Source organism: Lontra canadensis, unplaced genomic scaffold, assembly GCF_010015895.1.
Source record: "Lontra canadensis isolate GAN:19392208 unplaced genomic scaffold, GSC_riverotter_1.0 scaffold4, whole genome shotgun sequence".
Classification (NCBI taxonomy): domain Eukaryota; kingdom Metazoa; phylum Chordata; class Mammalia; order Carnivora; family Mustelidae; genus Lontra; species Lontra canadensis.
Window position 1 is genome coordinate 15,843,784 of NW_022630998.1, and position 23,518 is coordinate 15,867,301.

The 23,518-nt window shown below is 34.3% G+C and overlaps 1 long non-coding RNA gene across 3 annotated transcripts in view; it reads left to right on the forward strand.

Annotated features, from left to right (window-relative positions):
- Positions 1–23,518, forward strand: part of LOC116860038 — a 233,126-nt gene that overhangs the window by 190,862 nt on the left and 18,746 nt on the right. The window contains exon 2 of one of the 3 annotated variants that reach the window (XR_004381261.1): positions 900–918. The exons of 1 other annotated variant lie outside the window; for it this stretch is intronic. This is a non-coding gene — a long non-coding RNA (uncharacterized LOC116860038). Of the gene's footprint in view, positions 1–800; positions 919–23,518 lie in introns of all 3 variants that reach the window. One more of the 3 variants, XR_004381260.1, reaches the window with a different exon arrangement.

Here is a 23,518-nt window from a genome sequence, read left to right on the forward strand (position 1 = left end):
ATATGTATTATATATATATATATATATATATATATATATATATATATATATATGTATAGTAGACAGAAAATGTTCCATTAGTTTCAGGTGTACAACATAGTGTTTTAACAAGTTTATACAAAATGCTATGCTGATCACCAGTGTAGCTACCATTTGTCACCATACAATGCTCTTACAGTATTCTTGACTATATTCCCTATGCCATACATTTTATTCCCATGATTTATTCATTCCCTAACTGGAAGCCTGTATCTCCTACTCCTTTTTACGCATCTTGCCCATCTCCCCACACTTACTGCCTTCCCTGGCAACCATCAATTTGTTCTCTATACATATGGGCCTTTTTATGCTTTTTGCTCATTCATTTGTGTTTTAGAGTCCATGTATAGTGCAATCATATAGCATTTGTCTTTCTGTCTTCTTTCCCTTAGCATAATACCCTTCTAGGTCTATCCATGTTGTCACAAAGAACAAGATTCATTTATTTTCATTTTCATGGCTGAGTTATATTGCTCATATGTGTGTGTCTATGTATACATACACACACATATATACATACATACATACACACATACACACACACACACATATATATACATACCCCACATCTTTATTCATCTGTCAGTGGACACCTGGATTGCTTCCATAGTGTGGCTATTGTTGCAGTAAACATAGGGGTGCATACATATCTTCAAATTAGTGATTTTGTTTTCTTTGGGTAAATACCAAGTAGTGGAATTACTGGATCACATGGTATTTCTATTTTTAATTTTCTGAGAAAACTCTGTATGGCTTTCCAGAGTGGCTGCACCAGTGTACATTCCCCCAACAGTGCACAGAGTTTCCTTTTACTACATATCCTTGCTAACACTTGTTATTTTGTGTCCTTTTGATACTAGCTATTTGGACAGGTGTAAGGTAAGTCTCCTTTTGGTTTTGATTTGCATTTCCCTGATAGATGAATGATGTTGAGCATCTTTTTATGTGTCTACTGACCATCTGTATGTCTTCTTTGGAAAAGTGTCTGTTCATGTCCTCTGCCCATTTGTTGTTTGTTTTTGGTATTGAGTTATATAAGTTCTTTAGATATTTTAAATATTAACCCCTTACTGGATATATCATATACAAATACCTTTTCCCATTCAGTAGGTTGCCTTTTCATTTGATTGATGGTTTATCAACCAGTGGTTTTCCACGGTGCAAAAGCTTTCTATTATGGGGTAGTCCCAGTAGTTTATTTTTGCTTTTGGTCCCTTGCCTGAGGAGACATATCCTGAAAAATGGTGCTACAGCCAATATCAGAGAAATTATTGACTGTGCTCTCTTCTAGGAGTTTTATGGTTTCAGGTACCACATTTAGATCTTTAATCCATTTTGAGGTTATTATTGTGCATGGTATAAAAAAAGTGGCTCAGATTCATTCATTGGCACGTAGCTGTCTAGTTTCCCAGCACCATTTATTGGAGAGAATGGCTTTTCCCCATTATATATTCTTCCTTCTTTTGTCACATATTAATTGACTTTATAATTGAGGTCCCCTCTTCTGATTCATTTATTTGTATGTCTTTTTTTCTGCCAGTACCATACTGTTTTGTTTATGATAGCTCTGTACTATATCATGAAAATTGGAATTGTGATATTCTCAGCTTTGTTCTTTCTCAAGAGTGCTTTGGCTCTGCAGTGTCTTTTGTGGTTTCCTACAGATTTTAGTATTATCTGTTGTAGTTCGGTGAAAATGTGATTGGCATTTTGATAGGGATTGTATTCAATCTATCAATTGCTTTGGGTAGTAAGGACATTTTAACAATATTAATACTTCCAGTCCATGAACATGGATCCATGACTCATGTTCATGTGTTCAGCTCTTGCCATTGTAGTAGTATATAACCACCCACATGAAACTATGGTACGATGATAAGCTTCGTTCATGTATCTGAGTTTGGTGGCAACAACTCTGCTTCTGGCTGTTGAGGGCCAGTTGGCTGTGGAGGATTTGCACTTTGTATCTCATTTTGGGATCCAGACTAATGGAGCTCTGAATATTGGGTCATAGATTTCTAAGGCAAGAATCACAGGCTGATAAAGGACATGCAGAATCTCTCAAAAATCTCATTAGGCCTAGTTTCTAAACAGGCCCACTCTATGTCTACTCATATCCTCAGAGCCATTACTTGGCCAAATATCAGCGGGTCAGGAAGTGGTTCTCCAATAATAGGTAGCAGTGAGGGAATGATTTACTGAGAATAATCTGATCTATCTCAATAATGATTTTTCTACATCAATTTTTCTTGTTCTGCAGTGTATCTTTTTTAAAAACATTTTCAGTTATGTAACTATCCTCTTGTCTCAAATTTCTTAAATTTCAACCCTCCCTACTTTCAGGATTTAAAGCTGAGTAGTCTGTCCTCTACAGTATCTTGATTGTTATCTGAGTTTCTTCAGTCACTTTAAGGTCAGAACATATTTTAAAAATGTACACTTATGGTTTTTCTTTATCAATTTGTTGATGTTGCCTAAATTTATCCTTTTTACCTTATTCATCTCTTTATTCATTTAATACATATGTTTTAAGTTCTCACTATGTGCCAAGCATCCTTATGGATAAAATAGTAACAGATAAATTAGGTCATGTAGAAAGAGAGAGGAGGAAGCAGGTTCCCTGCCGAAGAGAGAGCCCGACGTGGGGCTCGATCCTAGGACACTGGGACCATGACCTGAGCCAAAGGCAGAGGCTTAACCCACTGAACCACCCAGGTGCCCCTTCTCTGTGCTCTGTCAGTGTGGTATTGAAGAACTGATTCTTCATTGACTGTAGTAACAGAAATGCTGGTACCCAGATACAGTGTCATTGGTGCTAAATAGTGTGTTTTGGCATAGTTCCTACTTTCTGGCCCTCCCTGACAATCTGTGAACAACCTAACATATTTTACTAAACTACCCAGAATGGATTTTGTTATATTTGTATTCTCAATTGATAATGCTCCAAAATACTTTCCCAATTTACTTCAAAAATAAACCAATAAAAGAATTATATATGTATATAAACTAATCCTTTTTATTCCCACTTCATACCCTTTTTTATAATTCCAAAATGATAACATTAGAGAGATAATAAAAATTGATTTAAGTATAGCAAAAAGTCAATTTTAAATTTAATTCCAGAGGCATAATATTAAAAATTACTTTTTCACTTTTACCAGCACCTGAAATTCATGCCAACACTATTTCAAGAAATATTTCACCCTACAGGGTCTTACTTTTTATCTGTTTAAATTACGACCTTATATCAAATAAAAATTACATTTATTACAAATCTGTTTACACATTTTTGTTTGCATGCACTTCTGTTTTCTTCAGATTTTAAGGGAACATTTTGTTACAATTTTGTACAAATTACTTGCTTTGTTCATATTCTTTTCTTTGAATAAAAACAAGATTTCTGGCCACAAAACTTATTAATACAGAAAGAGCCCTCCAAGCACTATGCCAGGAAGACTTTATCGTGGCTGTGTGAAAAGAGTATTCTCAGGAATCTTCCTGTGTAAACTACTCTTATAAATTAGAGTCTACTTTGGAAGTTACCGAATGTGATAAAGTGATCTCAAATTTTAGGTCTGCTGTTAGCGGAGAAAACTAGAAAGAATAAAATAACATTTTATGTTTTTGCAATTAATAATTAAAATAATGTCAAAACTCTGGGAAAAAAATACCAAAGTTTAACTGTCTACATTTCTTTTCTTTCTTTCTGTACCTTCCCACATTCTATTTTTTTATTTTTTCAGTATTTACTATATATGCATAATAAGGAATTGTAGGTATCATTTAATCAATAGTGTCATGAAAAATACTGAAAAACAACCCTGTGTCACTGTCTTTCCCTACAAAAAATAAAATACTAATATCTGTTTCTTTATTTTGTGGAATTTGAGGTTTCCTTATCCAGTAAACTGTTCCCATGTGGCAAGCTATGAGAACTTGAAAAGGAAACGGATCTCTCTAGATTTCAGAAAATAAAGACACTATTGTTTTTTGATGTTCCCCAGAGCATAGAATCTACGCTTTTGGGGACTAGAATCACTGCAGTGGTTTGTGAGATACTCCCAATCCAACACTAGCAGAGTTTCAGGGTTTTGAAAGCATTCAAGAGGCTTGGAAAACCAAATAGCAAACAAAGCCTCTACACGTTGTCAGAATATATAGAAGTCCTGTCTCAGGAAACTAAAAAATATTTGACATTTTCATGTATTAAATTTTGGGGAGCATTTGTCATGAACACTTTCTATAATTGTGTAGTGCCAAGGTATTTGATATACTTATCTGCTAGAGGGAAATAATTGTCCTAAATGTCTGCTCATAAACCATTAGTGTATTCCAATCATCTAATAGGCATTTAATCTGCTCTAGCCAATGTGTGGTGCTGTAGTGATTCAGGGTGATGAAACAGACATACTCCAGGCCTTAATGATGCTTCTATTCCCGTACAATAACAAAGAGAAAAATAAATCAGTTTTAGATAGGGTATTTCACTTGATAACGTGGTAACCTATTAATTGAGTGGGAAGTGACCTTAGACGTTTGGCCGGAGAAAGTCTAATGATTTAGGAAGTATATTTAAGCTGAGTCTGGAATTACTAGATGAGATCAATTATAAAAATATCTAGAAAGAATGTTCCCAGAAAAAAGTAAAGCCCCTGTGGAAGAGACATGTTTGTTGATTTCAGATGTAAAGTCAGTATGGTCGACTTATTAAGAGGTATTATGGTATAAAATAATAGTACATTTTGTATGTAAATTTTATGTATTTGAAATTCATACACACACACACACACACACACACACACACACACCTATATATATCAATAGTAAGTTGTTTTTGTTTTTTTTTTTTTTAAATCACAGTATTTTTTTTCCTTGAGAAGCTGAGTACAGGCTCAGTCATTCTTAACCAACTGAGCCACCCAGGTGCCCTCAGTCATTCTTGCAACAGCTGAGTGGGCATGGAAAGGATATCTAGCCCAAAGCCATCCAACCATAGGTGAGTCCAGAGCTTAATAATAGTACCGGTATATGAGTTCTTCAAACCAATCAGGTCTGTCTTGAAGAGTTTTGCATAAAACATGCAGAAATAGAATACAGGCAGTGGCAAGATCCAAAGCTGAACAATACAGAGGATGAAGGAGAAGCACTAGAATAGCAAATAATGTACAGCTGTTGCTATGAGAGCAATAAAGGAACCATGGCCACATGGCTGTACTGTATCCTGAATGATTGTATAGTTCCTGAAGAGAACTGCAGTCTCTATGAGCTCTGACTGAGCACCTGCTAAGACTGCACTATTTAATGAATTCCTCATGTGTTCTTGTAATACTGTACCATTTGTTTAGTGTATCTGCATATATTCTTTATGTTCTGACAGAGCTTTAATAACACATGTGCTATTTCATGTCATTAAAAACCATTTGATGAGATAATGTTAAAAGGTTAAGTAGTAAATCTGTAGGTTAAACAGTAAAATCTGAAGGTTATACGTTTAGTAAGTAGAAGATATGGGATTAGAATTGAACCATATCTGACACTAATATTCTAGAATGAGCAGACACTTGGCCAAGTCTTGATATAACAATGATTCACACATGCGTCTAGTATTCTCAGCTTTAATGAAGGTTAGAAATGGATACAAGTTAATGAGAAGACAAGCCACAGGCTGGGAGAAAATATTTGCAAAAGATATACTGACAAAAGACAATTATCCCAAATCACAAAGAATGCTATAAAATGAAGAGTGAAAAAAATGAATAAACCAATTAATAAGTAAATAAAAGACCTGAACAGATATGTCATTAAAGAAGATCTATAGATGAGAAATAAGCTCATGAAAAAATACTCATCTAGCCAACATATAATACATCATTAATTTTTGATGTAGTGTTCAACAATTCACTAGTTGTGTATAATACCCCGTACTCATCACCATTCGTGCCCTTGAACATAAAAATAAGTATTAAATATTTAAAAAAAGAAAAGATACTCTTTATCATATGCAATTAGAGGATTATAAATTAAAATAATCATGAGATAGTGCTACCAATCATGAGGGAATCACAAATCAAAACCATAATGAGATCAGCTCACACCTGTTAGGATGGTTACTATCAAAAAGACAAGAGATAACAAGAGTTGGTAAAGATGTAAAGAAAAGGGAACACTTGTGCTCTGTTGGTGGGAATGTAAAATGGTGTAGCTACTATGAAAAATAGTATGGGGTTCCCTCAAAAGATTAAAAACAGAACTACCCTTTGAGCCAGTAATCTCAGTTTTGGATATAGACCCAAAAGAATTGAAATTGGGGTTATCAAAGAGACTTACGCGCTCTCCGGTTCACTGCATTATCCATAGTATCCAGCAAATGGCAACAAACTAGAGGTTCTTCAACAACTGCTTGGCTAAAGAATTTTTGATATATACATACAATGAGAATATTGTTCAGTCTTAAAAATCAAGAAAATCCTGCCATATGCAACAACATGTATTAACCTGGAGGACATTATGGTCCATGAAATTAGCCAATCACAGAAGGGTAAATACTGCAAAATTCCACTTATATGCGGTACCTAAAGGAGTCAGAGTCATAGATAGTGGAATGGTGATTTTCAGGGTCTGGGGGAGAGGAGTTGGCCGGTCCTGTTGCGGTCCAGCCTCAACAGGTACAGGTGTCCCCAAAGGAGGGGTGGCGTCGGTGAGATGAATGGAAGAGCCACACAGCGAGTTCTGGTTGGTAGTCAGGCATCTCCATCTTTATTCTGATTATTGAGCTGCTTATATAGGCAGTTTAATTGGGGTAGGGGGTTACAAGCTCTCATCGGATAATTTCTCTTTGTTCACCACATGTTATTTTAGTTAAGCCATCAAGGGTACAGCCTATAGCCAGTCATGGGGGATAGGGTGTTGCTTCTTGAGTAATCATGTCCCTCAGAAAGCCATGGGAGGTAGCACAAATATGTGCTTTTTGGTAACTTATTTTGGGGTCTGCAGTAAAACAAGGTATAGGTTAATGGAAAACGAGGAGCTTTAGGGATAAACTAGATAGTAAAGAACTGCGGGAAAACAAGAGATAGGTTAATGGAAAACGAGAAGTTTTCTGAAGAAACTAAGTATATAGGGGAGAAGTAGGAATGAGAGATGTTCCCTTTGCAGGAGGCAGGGTGTATTTTAATGGCTCGGTTTGTGAAAGCCTTGGACAAACATCAACTTAGGTAGGACCCGTCTGTTGCGGTCCACATTTAAAGTTCTCCATTGTCCTGGGTACAGAATAATTCATCTCCTTGGAGTTGCTCCAGCCCATAAGCCTGAGAGATGTTTGCAGCAGACTAGCAAGGGGCTCTTTATTTGGGAGAGATACGGGGATCAGGGGAAAAGGCAAGAGACTAACAGACCATGCTTATCTGTGGGGCTCTCCTGCCCTCAGCAGTCAACTGCAGGGCTATCACTCCCTCGGGAGGGTTAAGCCTACATTAGTTCAAACCTTAACCTAGTGGGGCAATGCCCTCGATCAGGCCTCATGGCTCCCAACAGGAGTTGGGAACTTGCTGTTTTTTGGGTCTAAAGTTTTACTTATACAAGAGGAGTAAGTTCTAGAGACAAACTATACAACATTGTGTCTATTGTTAAACAGTACTATATTGTACACCCAATACATTATTGAAAACACGGATCTCATGGTAAGTGTTATTACTACAATAAAAAATAGATAATTGTTAAAATAAATTAAAAAAAGAACAAAGTAGTTAAGATGTAAGAAAAAATATAGTAACTATTGTATAAGTCAAAATGCTTTTGCTCTCCATCTTAGGACTTTTATTTTATTTGTTTTAATTAAAACTACTCAATCAATAAAATCTCTCAAGTATCAATTCCAAATAGGTACCTCAGAAATTAGATTTAAGGCATCCCTAAAGAACAAATGATTTAATGCCAATTTAAAAACCATCCTACAGAGTATGTCATTTGGTCTCAGTAATTTTATTAGGGAAACTCTAGTTTCATGTAAGTTTTACCATGTCTGAAGCTACCAGAAATAATCTGTTTTATGAAGATACTGGATATTATAATTCAATTTATTAGATGTCTATTTTACATTTTTCATTGTTAATATAATCTTAGGTCACTCTTAAACATCTTTGAAAGTAAAGTAGCCTAAGGCCAGTAAACTTGTTATCAAGAATAGGAAGTTTTCATTAATTATGTTTTCTGTAGGATAGTAAAGTAAATATTATACAAAACAGATCACACTTACATTTTTATACTCTGGTAAAACCTGGGCAAAATCATATTATCAAATTTAAGTGATTCATTTTATTTGAAACATATAAAAATTTTCCCTTTTTGTACTTGTAAAATCATATTAACACTTTATTTAAAAACATGAACTGAACATGATAATGAAAAAGCTTCATTACTTTTAATTTTATAACCAACTAAACAAAGATAAACCCCCTTTTTAAAACTGCTGTCTAAACAGCAAAATGTTCTTTAGAAAGCCAAACATTGTTCTAGAAATCTGTAAGTATTCAGAGTCTCTGTAAACCAATTAACATTAGAGCTTCTGAATATTCTGTAAAACTTTATAATCCGGTGTATTAATGTACTCCCATTTTGTATTATAGCTTATGTGTTGGGTAGATATTCCTAGAATATACACATAATGACACATTTTATAAGCAACTGAAAAGGCTAACCATAATTCAAATTAAAATGGATTCCAATGAGGGAGGAGGATCTAACTGTTTAAAGCTTGGCATAGAATAGACACAGAAGCGTTGTCCTTTGCAGATGAAAACCACAAATCCTGAAAAAGGCTGCAATAGCCTCTCTTCTCCCCCCAAATCACAGTAGACAACAAGTCAAAACTGAAATTTTAGGGGTATCTGGTTGGCTTTGACAGTTAAATGTCTGCCTTCAGCTCAGGTTATGATCTCAGGGTCCTGGGACCAAGCCCCACATGAAGTCACACTTCAGGCTCCTTGCTCAGCATAGAGTCTGCTTCTCCCTTTCCCTTAGCAACACCCAACTCACCCATATACATGCTTTCCCCCTCTCTCTCTATTTCAGATAAATGCATAAAATCTTTTTTAAAAAATGAAATTTTATGGGAAAAATTAAAAGTCCTTTAGAGAATTAAAACAAACTCTCACAGGAGATGGTAATTTTCTATGACTCACTCATGGTGTGGGACCACCGGAAAACTAATCTGAGCAAAAAAGCTCCCATGAAAGCTAAGGTTTAACTTTATGTCGACAAGTGTCATAGTACTTGTAAGTGAGACTCCTAAAGAAATCTCGGTGGTACCCTCATACTGCTGAAGTGTAAGGTAAGAATTTACACTGAAGGTGAGAACAAAATGAAACAAAGAGCAACAACCACAAAACATACACACAAAGCTGAGTGTATTAATTTGCAAGAGAAGGAAGCCAATGACAGAAGTGATTGAATTAGGAATTTTTAAGAGCAAGAAAGAGAAGGAGAGAGGGGGGAGGTTCATTTTAGTTAAGCTAATTAAAGGTTAAGAGCAAAACTTCCTGATAAGCCTGTACTTGGTTTATTAAAATAAGTCCCAGTGCTTGTTGTTTAGGAAATAGTCTTTATTAAAGTCTGGTAAGGGTCTAGTGTATTGTGGTGTAATGGAGTCTCTCCGAGTTTGTGGTCCTTTATCTCTTTCATTTGTTAGAGTCATTTGTTAGCATGTAAGAAAACACTACATTTAGTTTTGGTATTGCCTAGGCAAGTGTCACATTAAGTAGAAAATGTTCTTTCTAAAACAGATAAGAGAAACTGCAAATAGTGAACTACATTGCTGCAATAAAGGATTTTTGTTTGACTTATAAGTTTTTATGTTTTCAATTAGTTTTGATCAGGGAAATAGGAAAGTTATGAGACTTTCAATTTTTAGCAATATAGAAAGTAAACAGGAAACCATGCAGTCAGGTTTAAAGTTTACAGTATCACAGATAATCACTTTGTCCAAAAGCCTCATTTAGTCTATAAAACTTGTGCCATAAGAAATGTGTCATTTTGCTTAACATTAGACCCCATGCTAATTGGCTAAGTGTGACTGGTGCCCAAGTTGGGGGGAAAAAAAAAAAGACAAAACGGGCAATTGCTTTTCTGTTGTACTCACTGGCTAGCTTAGTGTATGTAATTTTCTGAGACATTCAAATGTTTAAAAGTAATAGAATGTTGAATTTGCAAAACAAAAGTTTAGTCTCAATATTGATTAGTCTGACCAACTATGGTATGGGTATATTTATGAAAGAAAAGAAAAAAAATACAATTATCCATTCGGGGAAACCATCCTTGTGCACCTGCTTTTCTTATATTTCCTGAAGTAAAACTAGGATCCCAAGACATTTTAAATCCTATTGTCTAACAGCACTCGCTCTTTCTGTCATAATTAACATTTCTGATTGTTCTTCTTGGCTTGCAGTAAAATCATTACAAAGACTATTTTATACCTCTAGTGATAGATGTCTACAGCAGCCCAACCACTATTATAAATACAATCTGACCTTTTCTGGAACTGTTTGAGTAGATAAATAGGAAAATTTAACTGTATATTGACAACTATAAACATCCTTGGGCTTTCCACAGAGCTAATGAAAGATCAAGTTTGAGTGAGTGTTGATTTCTTCTAATTTTCAAACTGAGTTACTGCAAACCTCCATTAAAAATTTAAAATATAGTGTCAACATTGTAAAAGGACACAATCTCTCTGTCCACAAACCTCCCTTAGTGGCTTGTGCAAATTAAAATGCTGAAAATAAAAACATGGATGCTTAGAAATAAGGACCCTTATTAAAAAGAGGACAGAGGGTAAAACATGTTGCTAACCTTTTCAAATTTAAGTACTTATTTTGGGTGACAACGTAATTATCTAATGTTCATTTTTTAATTTAAATTCAATTAGCCAACATACGATACATCATTAGTTTCATATATAGTGTTCAATAACTCCTCGGTTGTGTATAACACCCACTGCTCCTCACATCACGTGCCCTCCTTAATGCTCATCACCCAATTACCCCATCCCCTGACCCTTTCCCCTCCAACAACCCTGTTTGTTTCCTATGGATTAAGAGTCTCTCATGGTCTTTCTCCCTCTCTGATGACCTCCCCTTCTGTTTTCCCTCTCTTTGTATTTCACATATGAGTGAAGCCATATGATAACTGTCTTTCTCTGATGGACTTATTTCACTCAGCATAATACCTTCCAGTTCCATCCACGTCTGTGTTCTTAATTAAACCTATAGAATGAGGAAAACCCAAGAAATAATTCTACTACTAATATATATAACTTGTAAACTTATGGTAAAACAATTTTCTTTTTTTTTAAGATTTTACTTACTGACAAAGAAAGAGACCACAGGTAGGGGGTAAAGGAGAAGCAGGCTCCCCACTGAGCCGGGAGCCCAGTACGGAGCTGGGCTGGGCTGGAGCCCAAGACTCCAAAACCTTAAGATCACCTGGGAGGCAGATGCTTAACCAACTGAGCCACCCAGGCACCCCAAAACAATTTTCTTAACATAGAAAATCCTCAGAATAAATGACAAGATAGGAATTAATTCACCTTTTAGAACGTTGAAAATTTATGCATACTTATTTCCTCCAATGACAGTTTAAAAATTTAGGCTTTAAAATCTTGTCAAATAATACGTCCTAGATTTGTTTGGGGATGATCACCCAATTTGGAAAGGGCTTTCCATTTAAAAACAAAAATAATTTTTAATATTGTCACTCAAAATGTTTCCTTCAGAGTTTAACGATTATGAGGTAGTAGAGTCTGTCACTTTGTGTTGGTTGAATTTAAGTTAAAATCATTACCATGGAGTATGGAATATAAGCCTTTTCATAGGGTAAGGGGTATCCAGTTTACTATTAAATATATATATATATAAAATTATAGAATTAATTTTTTATCAAATGAGGATGGTTTAATTTAAAGGGATTATAAAGTAATTACACTTAGATTACTATATACACTTAATCTCTTAAAAAATATAACCTAGTTTTTCATTAACTTACTTTAAAACTATAGAATAAAGATGATATAAAATGGATGAGTCCAAATCAGTATATGTATTGCTGTTTTTTTTATTGTGTAATAATTAGCATATTAGTTTCAGGGATATAAAACAGTGATTTAACAGTTGTATATATGTGAAATAATCACAGCAAGTCTAGTTAACATCCATCACAATACAGTTACAAAATTTTTTCTTGTGATGAGAACTTCCAAAATTTACTTTTATAGGGACTTTCAAATATACAATACAGTATCAACTATAGACAACATGTTGTACATTATATCCATAACATTTATTTTATAATTAGAAGTTTGTACTTTTTGACCCTTTCCATCCATACTGTCTACTCCTCATTCCTATCCTCTGGCAGCCACCAGTCTTTTCTGTATATCTATGAGGTGTTTTGTTTTGCTTTGTTTTGTTTTATATTCCAAATATAAGTGAGATCTTAAGAGTATTTGTTTTTTCTCTGTCTGACTTACTTCACTTAGCATAAAGTCATCAAGGCCCATCTATATTATCAGAAACGGCAGGATTTTTTTTTAAATTTTACTTATTTATTAGACAGAGAGCAATCACAAGTAGGCAGAGAGGCAGGCAGAGAGAGAAAGGGGGAAGCAGGCTCCGTGCTGAGCAGAAAGCCCGATGCGGGACTCAGTCCCAGGACCCTGAGATCATGACCTGAGCCAAAAGCAGAGGCTTAACCCACTGAGCCACCCAGGCGCCCCAGGATTTTCTATTTTTATGGATGAATAATACTCAATTACATCTGGGCTTAGGTATGTAAGGTCCCTTATAAATATATATCACATTTTTTATCCATTCATCCATTGATGGACACTTAGGTTGTTTCCATGTCTTGGCTTTTGTAAATAATGTAGCAATACATATGGAAGTCCCTATATTTTTTTGAGTTAGTGTTTTCATTTCCTTCAGATAAATACACAGAAGTGGAATTGCTGGATCATACGGTCATTCTAATTTTTAAAGGAAACTCCACACAATTCCATAGTGGCTGCACCAATTTACATTCCCTCAGCAGTGCACAAGGGTTCCCTTTTTTCCACATCCTCTTCAACATTTGTTATTTTTTGTCTTTTTGGTAATAGCCATCCGAACAGGTGTGAGGGGAGATCTCATTGTGGTTTTGATTTCCCTCTTCCTGGTAATTAGTGATGTTAAGCAGCATCTTTCCATACACCTGTTGCCTATTTCTATGTCCTCTTTGGAAAATTGTCCTTTTTTTTTTTTTTTTTTTTTTGAAAGAGTGTGAGCTTGGTGTGGAGAGGAGCAAAGGGAGAGAGAATCTCAAATAGACTCCATACCTAGCACAGAGCTCAATACAGGGCTCGATTGTGGCTCAGTCTCATGACTGCAAGATCATAACCTGAACCAAAATCGAGAGCCAGACACTTAACTGACTGAGCCACCCAGGCACCCCACCTCTGCCCATTTTTTAATCAGGTTATTTTTCCTCTATTGATGTGTAATTTTTTAATGTATTTTGGATATTAACACCTTATTAGATATAATTTGCAAATATTTTCTTCCACTGCATAGGTTGCCTTTCCATTTTGTTGATGGTTTCCTTTGCTGTGCAGAAAGATTTTTAGTTTGATGTAGCCCCACTTGATAATTTTTGCTTTTGTTGCCTTTCCTTTGATTTCACACCTAAAAAATCATCACCAACCGGTCATCATCACTGATACCAACGTCCTTACAGTGTATGTTTTCTTTTAGAAGTTTTAAGGTTTCAGGTTTTGTGTTCATTTAAACCACTTTGAGAGTTTGTTTTGTGTATGGTGAAAGATAGTGGTCCTGTTTTCTCAGCACCATTTACTGTAGAGACTGTCTTTTCCCCATTTTGTATTCTTTTGGCTCCTTTGTAGTTTGCTGACTACTGATGCATAGGTTTATTTCTGGACTGTCTATTCTGTTCCACTGAACTGTGTGTCAATTTTTAATGCCAATGTGATACTGCTTTGACTACTATACCTTTGTTTCGTAGTTTGAAATTAGGAAGTATGATGTTTCCGGCTTTTTGTTTTTGTTTTTTGGTTTTTGTTTTTGTCAAGATTGCTTTGACTGTTCAGGGTCTCTTGTGGCTTCCTACAAGTCTTAGGATTGTTGATTCTGTTATTGTGAAAAATGTCATTGGAATTTTGATACAGATTAAATTTAATCTGTAGATTTCTTTGGGTAATATGGTAATATTAATGAGATATAACATGTGGGTGATAATTTTTCCAATTGATAACCATAGGATATCTTTTTATTTATCTTTTTCAATTTTTCTCATCAGTGTCTTGCAGTTTTCAATGTACAGGTCTTCCATCTCCTTGGCTAACTTTATTTCTAAATATTTGGTTCTTTTTGATGCAATTATAAATTAGGTTGTTTCCTTAATTTCTCTTTCTGATAGTTCTGATTGTTAGTGTACAGAAATGCAACAATTGTTTATGTATTGATTTTGTATCCTACAACTTTACTGCATTTATTAGTTCTAACAATATTTTTGGTGGAATCTTTAGGGTTTACTCTATATAATACCATGTATCTGCATACAGTTATAATTTTACTTTCCCTTTCCTACTTGAATAGTTTTTATTTCTTTGTCTTGCTTAATTGCTCTGGCTAAGACTTCTAATACTATATTGAATAAAAGTGGTAGGAGTGGACAACCTTGTCTTGTTCCTTATCTTAGAGAAAAAGTTTTCAAGTTTTTATTATTTAGTATTTTAGCTGGGAGCTTGCTATATATGACCTATATAATATGTCAAGGTTCCCTTTGTGTACACTTCATTGAGTTTTTATCATAAATGGATGTTAAATTTTATCACCTGCTTCTTCTGCATCTATCGAGATGATCATATTGGTTTTTAGCCTTCATTTTTTAAACGTGGTATATCACACTGATTTATGTATTATTCTTTATGTTACATCAGTATAAGCCAAAATCAAAATGCACTTTTATTGGCTTATGTAAACTTGATTAGTGATATTCGGGAATTATGTCATGTCCCAAAAATGGTGCATACTCATGTCACCCTTGTTTCCACCAAACTTATCAATGGCTGTCTGTTCTGGCTGAAATAAATTTCAAGACATTTTGCTCGAAAGATTTTGCCAAAAATTTTTATAGTACTGTTTATTTGCTTAAATTGCCATTTAATTGTTCTCTTGATTTTTTCGGGGTGCATATTATTTGTCTTAACAAGTTCTTAATCAGTCTCTTTCAACCTATTTGTCATTGTTTTAGATTCCTGTTTCCAGTGCCACCTTGACCTATTTAAATATCTTAAAGAACTCACTGCAACATCATATTCTAAATTGATACAGTAGAGTTTGGGTTTTAAAAAGAGCATTCTGATTATAACTTGCAGGGAGAATTTTAGAACAAATGTGTAAGAAAACTCATTAATCTCTCCCAGGACTTGAATGAGTTTTAAAGACATTTTTTTGGAACACAGTCTAAAAAAGAAGAATAGCTTTGAGGCAGAAAGTAGAAAGTTCACTTTTGATATGCAGATTTTAAAGAGTTAGAATGTTTTTAGGTGTAGATGACTTTGCTTCTACCTCATTAGAGTACTTCTGACATTGTGAATTCTATCTGTATAGGAAGCAGTAGTGTTTTTACTGTAAATGGTTGTTCATTTAATCTTCTTGGAGCACATTATTTTAGTTAACACCATCTTGCCTTATCAAGAAAGTGGCTTAAGTAAATATTAAGTGAGAGATATGCTTGGATGAGAAGAAGTGCTTTAAGATATTTTTTCCCATTTGAGTCCTGGGATACATCTTAACAGAAGTATAGACCTATACTATCACGGAAAACACCTCTTTGAATGGTTTGTCAACTTTTGAGAAACTTAATATTAGAGTGTCAGGATTTCAAGGAGTAAGCATTTAGGGAAGACTTAGATTTATAATTAAAGAAAAAAAGTTTCAAAGGATACTACCAGGATTTTAGGACATAGAACAAAGAGCCAGAAATTTTATAATAGTTACCAGGCTTAAGACTGTATTTTGTCGTTTTTGCTAATTAATTCTTTTCTGACCCCATATTAATTTGCACAAAAACATTATTGTATGATGGAAACAGTATATTAGAGATCTTGCCAGTTTTCTAACAGCTCCGTTGATTCCAGCAATGTTGAAACAAATTGGTCTATCTACATTTCTAATCCGGAGATTAAACGTAACTATATCCAGGTTTAGATAAGAACCTGTCAGAAAAACAAAATATCTATAACTATCTTTAACTAATTTTTCTTGATCTTACTAAAATATAATATTTACCCAAAGCTATTTTGCCATTTTGAGGTGAGTGCCTGGCATGAAATAGGATATAAGAGCTCAGTCTGGGCACATAGCATGGAATTTTGAGAGTTAATCCTCCTACTTAAACATACAGGTTGCCAGAACTCAGGTGGAAGACCAAGGCAGGGAAGGGTGCAGTTAATGGGCAGAAACATCACTAATAAACGCAGCAAGGAAGAAACTAACACTCACACAAGCAACAATATTACTTACTAACCAAGTATTTATTGAATGAATGCCTATTTTTTGCAAGACTCTTTGACAGACATTTGGGATGCAATGATAAACAAGACAGGTATTTCTCTTGCTACCAGGCAGAAAATTGTTTTAATGGCTTTACCTAGAGGGAAAAAAAAAATTGCTAGTTTTAAAATGTATTCTTCCATCCTTACCTAATCCTTTGTCATGTTTTACCGGCAGAGACCACTGGCACCAATGGGGAATAAGTTTTCAAACTAGAAAAACCGAAACAAAGTCAAAGTAAAAAAAATCTGGACTAAATGAGGCAGGAAAACAGACAATGAGGGTATAGCTCTGGTTTTAATTGGAGTACTTTCTGGGAGTCTACAAAGTCTTGTTTAGACTTAAAGACTTTACATGATACACTTCCTCACCCACTCAAAACTATGAAAGTATAATTACCAAAAATAAAACTTTATTCTCAAGTTAATATAAATGAACATACGTCATATGTTTTATTTAACCCATTATTACAGAAGGCTTTGGCAAAACACTGTGCACAACTCTATGACAAAATCATGTTGACTCTCCAGGCAGTAGCTGTGAGAGAAAAATCTATGATGAGGTTATCTCTCTTCCCACACCCTGAGTGGGGGGAGGATAGATAATTGTGACAGTTATCCCTTTTTATTCTGTCACCAAATAGGCAGTTCTAGCCATAGCCTTCAAAAACTGCACATTTCAAAAAGGTAAAATCATAAATTTAATGCAAACATAAAGTAAGCAAATATATAAGATCTTATTTAGCCCATTAATTAATGAGGGGAAAATTAAGTTATTATGATTGGTTCAATAGGTATCTGAGAAGCCAAATTATTTATAGTCAATTTAACAAAGAAATATTAATATAACATTGTTGGGTTAAATATAAAACTGGTTAATGTTCAACAGGCCATAAATCTTTAGAGCAAATCTGTTCCAGCAGATAGAAATTCTTTGTATCATTACAGTATAAAAATCTACAGGAAGAAATTTTACTTAGTCTGTAACTATAAATCAATAGTAAAAAAATCAAGTACATTACTTTAAACTATTATTGTATATTTTTGATCACTGTTTTAATATCAAAAGGACTTGCCTCCAAAATATTTGTGTTTGTTTTGCCCCTTTTTAGATAATTATTTTTTTCTGATGACTTTTGTCATATGGATATTTCATCCTGTCAAATCTCCTGACACAAATACTTAACTATCTGAATGATTTCATAACCCCTTTTCTCTTGGCTTGAGAGACCAGGGGAAAAAAACTTTCTTCCTTCCTTGTGGTCTTGAGGAAAAAGACCATTCCCCATCTGCATTGGGGAATCTACCTCCTAAATGTACCAGAAGCTCTTTGAGCCATAAAATTCAGATAAGAGAGCGGTACTCCTCCGATCATGGGATAGTGCTCTGGGTGGTTTAGTAGAACTGCCAGTTAGCTGTTGTGGCCTCTGGGCTTTGGCCCGGATATGGTTCTTGGCCTCATATTTTCATATATTTTTAAGGGCAGCTGTCGCAGGCTGGCACTCTAGTATGAAATTATGTTCAGTTTTTTTCCACATGGCTATAAGATCTGGTTATCTGACACAACTGGCATATAGCCAGGAAAAAGTTGGAGTTTCAGAGTTTAACACAATGGCAATTTCTGAGCTGTGGTTACGAGCATGACCCCTAAGATCTTAACATGTCTACTTTTTCAGACTTTTCTATTGCCCTCTCCCTTCCTGGACATCATGCCTAGACATGCACACATCTTTACCTTTCTGAACTATGTCTTTGTAATATTGCATATGTTGGTCCATCTGTGGGGAATCAACTCCTTCCAGTTTCACATGACCAATTCCCATTCAACTTTAAGGCTCAGTTTCGAGGATGACTGACTTCAGACAGCTTCGATCATTATTTCCTTTCTTCACAAAAAGTACACTTTGATGTACTGTCATAAAAACCTATAGTCAAATCTGTCCTAAGGTTCATAAAATTATACTGAAATTATTTACTTGTCTGTCATCTTTACTTATCACAATAGTCCATGGGCATTTTATCTCCTTCAGTATGACCACCTAATTAGAAGCTTGTAACAGAGTTGGCATACAGATACGAGTTAATGATTTCGTTATGGTTCTTCTGTATGACTGCCTCTAAGCCTACTGATAATATTCTTAACCTTTGAAATGTAGAAATAAGAGAAATTATGAGGATGTTATCCTAAAGAAATTTTGCTGAATTTTTCCTTGTAATGCTATCATATTTTCCCATTGCCTTAAGTAACATTTTCAGTTACATATATTACGTGGCTGTTCATGGTAGCTCACTTTTCAAATAATTGTGTCAGCACTCTGATACACAAATTTGCAGTAACTTTATCTAAAGTCTGTGAAGATACATCAGTTATATTTTACATTAAAATATATATATATTTCTTTTTAATATTCTATATTTTAATCAAATATCATTAAAGTACATTTATTCTATATAAAATATGTAAATGTTGATAAGCCCACAAATATTGGTTTTTGTTGTTGAGCAAAGAATCACAATATTTTATAAAATGTCTCAGAACTACAGAATGTCTGAACAAACATATATCTGAACATGTATTGGTTTAAAGGATTCACAAAATATTTATGCTATTTTCAAGTTCTTTGAATTACGGAATTTGAATTAACCATTAATCATACCACTAATAGCACTCTAAAAATATCTTACTGCATTAGAAGTATAATACTAAGGAATTTTGAATCTATACCAGCAAATATTTAATCTTAATTTGATCATGAATGATTTTATGACTTGAGATGAATATATTTTACCATGTTCTACATTCCTCATTATAAAAACAATAAATATTCAAAAAACATTAAATGTTCAACTTATATTTTTATGATATGATGAATAATGGTTTGATTGTTTAATGACACTGATTACTGATTTGTTATATTTTTCAGTATTTTTTAGTTCTTTAATTAGAATATTGTTCTGAGAGTAAATATATCATGGGGAAACTGTGATTATAGTGTCCAAAGTGAGATTATTTTCTATATCATTTTGACTAGAATGATGAACTTTAACTTAGCTCCAACCAGATAATACAAAATAGGTATTTTATTCTAAATTGGAAATGGCAAATGTCAAGTTAGAATTGACTTTGGCTATGATATAAAACTAAGCTTACTGCATCTGTAATAAAATAACTTTTCACAATAACAGGGGATACTCTTAGTTTCATTTTCTTTTTCTTTATATTTTTTAATTGAAGTGTAAACATACAATGTTATATTAGTTGCACTGACACAACATAATGAGTTGACAATTCCATACATTATTCAGTGCTCACGGTAAGAGTAGATGCCCTCTGTCACCATACAATGTTACTGAATATTATTGACTATATTCCCTACATGGTACTTATCATCTCCATGACTTACTTATTCTATAACTGAAAGTACCTTTTAATCCCCTTTATCTTTTTCACTCATGACCCTTCCTATCTCCTCTCTAGCAAACCCTCTAGTTTGTTCTCTGTACATAAGTTTGTTTTTGGCTTTTGTTCATTTGGTTGATTGGTTTTTTAGATTCCACATATAAGTGAAACCATATAGTATTTGTCTTTATTTGTCTGACTTATTTTACTTAGCATAACATACTCTAGGTCCATCTGTGTGGCACAGATGTCAAGATTTCAAGAGCTCAGTCTTACTTATTCCTGAGTAATACTCCATTCTGTGTGTGTTTGTAAGCGCATACCCCTTTATCCATTCATCTATCAGCTGGCACCAGGTTTCCTTCTATGTCTTGGTTATTGTAAATAATGCTGGAATAAACATAGGGGTATATGCATCTTTTCAAATTAGTGTTTCTGTTTTCTTTGGGTAAATTCCCAATAGTGCAATTACTGGATCACATGGTATTTCTATTATTAATTTTTTTGAAAAACCTCCATATTGTTTTCCAGAGTAGATGCACAAATCTACATTCCTACTAACAGTGCACAAGGGTTCCCTTTTTTCCATCCCCTCTCCAACATTACTATTTCTTGTATATATTTTGATACTAGCTATTCAGATTGGTGTGAGGTAATATCTCCTTGTGGTTTTGATTTGCATATCCCTGATTATTAGTGATGTCAAGCATTTTTTCCATTTGTCAGTTGGCTATCTGTATGTTCCAATAGTTTATGTATTTTTTATTTATTTGTTAGAGAAGGAGAGAGAGAAGAGGGAACCTTAAGCAGGCTCCACACCCGGCACAGAACCCAAGGCAGGGCTTTATCTCAGAACCCTGAGATTATGACCTGAGCTGAAATCAAGAGCTGGGAGGCTTAACCAACTGAGCCACCCAGGTGCCCTTCCAGTAATTTATCTTTGCTTTTGTTTCCCTTGCCCGAGGAGCCATATCCATAAACATGTTGCTAAAGACAATGTCCAAGAGATTACTGACAATTTTTTCTTTAGGGGCTTCTGTGGTTTTATTTTTCACATTTAGGTCACATTTATCCACTTTTAGTTTATTTTTGTGTATGGTATAAGAAAATGGTTTTTTTTAGCTTCCATATTTAAGTGAAATCATATAGTATTTGTCTTTATTTGTCTAACTTGGGAATGTTGGGAAAACTGGGGGTTTTCCCAACATCATTATTGAAAAGACTGTCTTTTCCCCATTGTATATTCGTGCCTCTTTTTAACTGACCATATAGGTATGGGTATATTTCTGACCTCTCTTTTCTGTTCTATTATATATGTGTCTGTTTTTATGCCAAAATTATACCATAATGTTTTGATTACTATGGACTGTAGTATATCATAAAATCTGCAAGTGTGATGATTCCAGCTTTGCTCTTTCTTGGGATTGCTTTGGCTCTTTGAGGTCTTCTGTGGTTCCCTACAAATTTGTGTATTTCTTCCAGGCCTGTAAAAAAAAAGTGTTACGGGTATTTTGATAAGGATTTCATTAAATTTGTAGATTGTTTTGGGTAATATGGACATTTTAGAATTAATTCTTCCAATCCATGAGCATGGGTATGCCTTTTCATTTATTTGTGTTGTCTTAAACTTCTTCATTATTATTTTATAATTTTCAGAGTATGGGTCTTTCACCTCCTTGGTTAAATTAATTTCTAGGTATTTTATTCTTTTCAGTGCAGTTATAAATGAGATTGTTTTCTCAATTTCCCTTTCTGCTATTTCATTACTAGTGCATAGAAATGCAACAGATTATTGTATATCAATATACAAAATCCTGAAAATTTACTGAATTTATTTATCTGATGTTTGTTTGTTGTTTTTGGCAGAGATTAGGGTTTTATATACATATTATTATGTCATCTGCAGACAGTGGGTTTTACTCCTTCCTTCCAACTTGGATGCCTTGTATTTCTTTTTCTTATCCAATTGCTATAGTTAGGACTTCCACTACTATTTGAATAGAAGTGGTGAGAGTTGACAACTTTGTTTTATTCCTGATCTTAGAGGAAATTCCTTCAGTTTTTCACCACTGAGTATGAAGTTAGCCATGTTTATTTCATATATGGCCTTTGGTATATGGAGGTATATTCATTCTTAACCCCCTTTGTTGAGAGTTTTTATCATGAACACATGTTGTATTTTGTGAAATGCTTTTTCTGCATCTATAAGATGATCATATAATTTATCCTTTCTTTTAATAATGTGATGTATAACACTGATTAATTATAGAAATATAGAACCACTCTTGCATTCCTAGACTAAGTCCCACTTGATAAGAGTGAATGATTTTTTTAATGTATTGTTCAATATGGTTTGTTGATATTTTGTTGAGGATTTTTGCATCTATGTCAATCTGAGATTGGCCGTAGTTTGTTTTGTTTTTCTTGATAGTTTTTTGGTCTGGTTTTGGTGTCAAGGTAATGCTGTCCTCTAAAGTGAATTTGGGAATTTTTCTTTCCTCTTCTATTGTTTGGAATAGTTTGAAAAGAAGGGGTATTAACTCTTCTCTAAATCTTTGGTGAAATTCAACTATGAAACCATTTGGTCCTGTCCAGGGTTTTTGTTTATTGGAGTGTCTATATTATTAATTCAATTTCATTACTAGTAATTGGTCTGTTTAATTTACCCATTTCATCTAGTGTGTCTATGTTGGCTCCTCTAGCAATCCTTATTTTGTTTCCTATTGTTAAGACTCCCTTATGTTTTGCTTCCCTCTCTGTTTTCATCTTATTTATTTTTCTTTCTTTTCCCCTATGTTCATCTGTTTTGTTTCTTAAATTCCACATATGAGTGAAATCATATGGTATTTCTCTGACTTATTTTGCTTAGCATAATATAGTCTAGTTCCATCCATGTCATTGTAACTGTTAAGGTTTCATTCTTTTTGTGGCTGAGTAATAGTCCATTGTGTGTGTGTGTGTGTTTCTATATATAATGGATAAAAGTGATCCATCCATCTATCAGTGGACATCTGGGCTCTTTCCCTATTTTGGATATTGTAGACATTGCTACTACAAACAATGGGGTGCATATGTCCCTTCGAATCACTATATTTGTATCCTTTGGATAAATACCAGTAGTGCAATCACTTGGTCATAGGTATTCTATTTTTAACTTTTTCAGAGTGGCTGCACCAGTTTGCATCCCCATCAACAATGTAAGAGGGTTCCCCTTTCTTCACATCCTCACCTACACTTGTTGTTTCCTGTGCTGTTAAAGTCATCCACTCAGACCCTTGTGAGGTGGTATCTCATTGTGCTTCTGATTTGTATTTCCTTGATACTAAGTAATGTTGAACAATTTTTCATGTGTTGGTTAACCATATATCTTCTTTAGGGTCTTCTGACCATTTCTTGATTGGATTATTTATTTTGGGGATGTTGAGTTTGGTAAATTCTTTATACATTTTGGATACTGGCCTTTTGTCTGATAGGTCATT